Raw genomic sequence first — 4,626 nt, 5'->3', positions numbered from 1 at the left:
GAAGTGGCATAGCTGGGACTTGAAGTGGTACCCACATGGGATGCTGGCACTATAGGCAGAGGCTTAACCTTGTACATCACAGTCCCAGCTCCTGGTTTACTGTCCCTAATGTGGATGTACAGACATGGGCAGATAGCACACACAGCAACAGGAAGAGTTCTGAGCAGATGGCACACCTGGGAAGCACTGCTCAATGTCCTGGGGTGAGTGGTCCTGGAGGGAAGGTCCCTGACTTAGGATTTGTCTGTCCTCATAACACAGACATTCATCTGGGGGCCTCTACTCCTGTGCTATTTCTTCTAACACTCTCTTCTTTTTGAGAAGGTGTCCCATCTACATGGAAGCGCAGAACCTCACATGTGTCTGGGAACTCTTCCTGCTGGGCCTCTCCGAGGATCCAGCCCTGCAGCCCCTCCTCTTTGTGCTGTTCCTGTCCATGTACCTGGTCACGGTGCTTGGGAACCAGCTCATCATCCTGACTGTCAGCTCAGACTCCCACCTGCACTCCCCCATGTACTACTTCCTCTGCAACCTGTCCTCGGCTGACATTGGCTTCAGCACCACCACCATTCCCAAAACGCTTGTGAACCTCCAGACACATAGCAAATCCATCACCTATGCATGCTGCTTAACTCAGGTGTCTTGTTTACCTTTTTGGCTGTTTGGACAGTTTGCTCCTGACTGTGATGGCCTATGACTGACTGGTGGCCATCTGTTACCCCCTGCACTATTCGGTCATCATAAACGCCTGCCTCTGTAGCTTGTTGGTCCTGGGATCACTTCTCATAAGCCTTGTGGAGTCCAAGCTGCACTGTCTGATGGTGTCACAACTTAGGTTCTGCACACTCATGGAAATCCCTCACTTTTTTGTGACGCTCCTCAGCTTGTCCATCTTGCTTGCTCCAACACCACCAGCAGCAACGTGTTAATCTATGTGATTGGTGTCATCTTTGGTGGGGTTCCAGTCTCAGGGATCCTCTACTCTTTTTTTTTTCTTTAATCTTTTATTTAATGAATATAAATTTCCAAAGTACGACTCATGTGTTACAATGGCTTCCCCCCCCATACCGTCCCTCCCACCCACAACCCTCCCCTTTCCCACTCCCTCTCCCCTTCCATTCACATCAGGATTCATTTTCGATTATCTTAATATACAGAAGATCAGCTTAGTATACCTTAAGTAAGTATTTCAACAGTTTGCTCCCACACAGAAACATAAAGTGAAAAATAATAGATGATTTTTTTTAAATGATGATGAAATCAGATCAGACCTATTGTCATGTTTAATCCCAGTGAGAGTCAAGTTGGGAATTGATAATTTCTTTCTTTTTTTTTTTTTTTTACAGAAGATCAGTTTAGTGTACATTAAGTAAAGATTTCAGTCGTTTGCACCCCCATAGAAACACAAAGTGAAATATACTGTTTGAGTACTCGTTATAGCATTAAGCCTCAGTGTACAGCACGTTAAGGACAGAGATCCTACATGAGGAGTAAGTGCACAGTGACTCCTGTTGTTGACTTTACAAATTGACACTCCTGTTTATGGCATCAGTAATCTCCCTATGCACCAGTTATGAGTTTCCAAGGCTATGGAAGCCCCTTGAGTTCTCCGACTCTTATCTTGTTTAGACACAGTCATAGTCAAAGTGGAGGTTCTCTCCTCCCTTCAGAGAAAGGCACCTCCCTCTTTGAAGACCTGTTCTTTCCACTGGGATCTCACTCACAGAGATCTTTTTGCCAGAGTGTCTTGGCTTTCCATGCCTGAAATACTCTCATGGGCTTTTCAGCCAGAGGGATCCTCTACTCTTATGCTCAGATTCTCTCCTCTATTCTCTGCATCCCATCCACAGGTGGGAGGTATAAAGTCTTCTCTACCTGTGGTTCTCATCTATCTGTAGTTTGCCTATTTTATGGGACAGACCTTGGGGTGTATCTGAGTGCTGCTGTCTCATCATCCCCCAAGAAGGGTACAGTGGCCTCGGTGATGTACACCATGGTCACCCCCATGCTGAATCCCTTCATCTACAGCCTGAGGAACAGGGACATGAAGAGGGCCCTCAGGAGGATGTTCAGCGGAACTGCCTGATCTTACTGCCTATGCAATTTCCTTTAGCTCACAGGACTGAGGAAGGCAGCAAAATCACACACACAGGAAGAAACCCTGGGCCATACACACCTTTGTGTTCTGTACATTGTTTTTTCTTTCTTAGTATAGCTCTCACTTGGATAGTATTCAGGACCCCTACTTTACAGCATTGATGTACAGTTCATCAGTAGATCCTTCTCACTTTCCTTATCCATGCACAAGTGTAATACCACAACATTCTTGGTACTTAATGTTCTTTAATAAATCTCTTAAATTTTTTTTAATTTATTTTTACTTGTCTAAAGGGAGAGGGAGGACAGGGAGAGGGTGGGAGACAAGGAGAGAGGGGGAGAGTTGATCAGCTGGTTCATGCCATAAATGCCCATAATAGCCAGGACTGAGTCAGCCTGAAGCCAACAGGCCAGAACTCAGTCTGAATCTCCCAAGTGGGTGGCAGGGATCCAAGTACCTCAGCCATCACCTGCTGCCTCTTAAGATGCACATTATCAGGAAGCAGGATCAGAAGCAGACTGGGACTCAACCCGGCACTCTATATGAACTCATGTGTCCCAAGTAGTAACAAATGCCACACAAAACACTGGTCCCCCTTTAGCACATTCTTGAGCCAGTAGAGTGACGTTTTAATTTCCAGCCCAAACAAAGACATTTTGAGATGATCAAGGGTCACTCCAAATAGTCTGAATGAAAAGTTATGAACTAGAACTTTCCTAGGAAAACTGGGACCCATGAATCTTACAGAGAAGGTGGGAGAGTACCCATCAGAGCACAGGGTTCTCCCCAGTATCCCTAGTAATGATGGTTCCATCTGACCTCTCTCCATTATGTCACAGAAGTGATTAAAATGTGTGCGATATATCTATGTATATATACATGTATGCATATATATGCAATATTTAAATGTACAGCTTTGAAGTTATATCACTGCTTTTCCTTAAAAAAATTGAAGAGGGGACAGGCATTTGGTGCATCAGTTAAGATGGAATTTGAGGGGTTGGCGCTGTGGCACAGCCAGTTAAATTGCATCTGCAGTGTCAGAATCCCATATGGGTGCCAGTTTGAGTCCCTGCTGTTCTACCTCCAATCTAGCTCTCTGCTAATTTCCTGGGAAAGTAGTGGAAGAGGTCCCAAGTCCCTGGGCCCCTGTACCCATGTGGCATGTCCAGAAGAGGCTCTTGGATCCTGACTTCAGCCTAGCCCAGCTCTGGCCATTTGGGAATTAACCAGAAGATGAAAGATTTCTCTCTCCCTCAGTGGGTCTCTCCCTCTCTCAGTAACTCAACCTTTCAAATAAATAAGCCATTTTTTAAAGTATGTAATTTGGGACACCTGCATCCATTTCTGGAGGGCCTGGGTTTAAGTCCTGCCTGTGCTTCTGATCCAGCTTCCTGCTGCACCCTGGGAGGCAGCAGTGATGATTCCAGTAGCTGTGTCTCTGCTCCCCACATGAGAGACCCACAAGGAGTTACAGGATCCTGACTTCAGGCTGCTGAAGTCCTGGCTGTTGCAGACATTTAGGGAGTGATCCCAGTTATGGAAGACTCTTCTCTCTGCTTTTCGAATATAAAGAATAATTCTAAAAGAAAATCCAAAGTATAGAAGTAATTAGCTAAGCATATAACTAAAAAATATCAGAAAAAATTACATTATAATCAAAAATTGCAGAAGAAATAAAGGTAAAATATTAAGTACAAAGAAATGTAATGTATATTACAGCATGGTAATATGTAAAAAGTTTCATTTCCATAAAGGATCAATAAACCTATAAATCTCTGGCAAGACTATTAATAAGAAAATAAGTAACATTATGAAAGGAAGCTAGGACATGACCATAGAGTAGATATATGAAACATTAAGGAGAATATTATAAACATATTATTAACATTACCTGCAAATACAATGGATCAACTCCTAGAAAACCAGTTAAATTATTCTTGGGTTAAGCAGAAAGCATAATTAACGCTTTAATAGCTACATATAGGGGTTAGCATTTTGGCACAGTGGGTTAAGCCACAGCCTGAGACGTGAGATGCCAGCATCATATGTGAGCACCAGTTCAAGTACCGACTACTCAACCTCTGATCCAGCTCTCTGCTAATGCACCTGGGAAGGTAGCAGAGGATGGCCCAAGTAGTTGGGCCCCTTACACCCAACATGGGAGACCCACATGGAGTTCCTGGATCCTGGCTTTGGCTTTGCCCAGTGCTGGCCATTGTGACCAAATGGGGGAGTGAATCAGCAGATGAAAGATCTCTCAGTCTGTCTGTCTCCATCCCTCCCTTCTCCCATGCCCAACCCCATATATGTGTCTCCTTCTAATTCTGCCTTCCAAATAAGCAAACAAAACTTTTTTAAAAATAGCTGAAATCTAAAGACCTTTATTCAGTGCTTTAAGATCCATATACTGGAATAAAAAATATGCCATATAAAATCCAGCCCATTATTCAAAACATAGATCAATTCACTCTTACGTAAGAGCTTGCAGACAACAGAGAAAGGGGGAAGTTTTCATTTTATAAGGT

General features: G+C 43.8%; 1 pseudogene; it reads left to right on the top strand.

Annotated features, from left to right (window-relative positions):
• Positions 1–252: 252 nt before the first annotated feature.
• Positions 253–2,323, top strand: LOC138845731 (olfactory receptor 7E178-like; annotated as a pseudogene).
• The last annotated feature ends 2,303 nt before the right edge of the window (positions 2,324–4,626 follow it).

The sequence above is a fragment of the Oryctolagus cuniculus genome, chromosome 16 (assembly GCF_964237555.1).
Source record: "Oryctolagus cuniculus chromosome 16, mOryCun1.1, whole genome shotgun sequence".
Lineage (NCBI taxonomy): Eukaryota > Metazoa > Chordata > Mammalia > Lagomorpha > Leporidae > Oryctolagus > Oryctolagus cuniculus.
The sequence above is the reverse complement of the archived record's forward strand: the minus strand, read 5'-3'. Positions and strand labels throughout refer to the sequence as shown.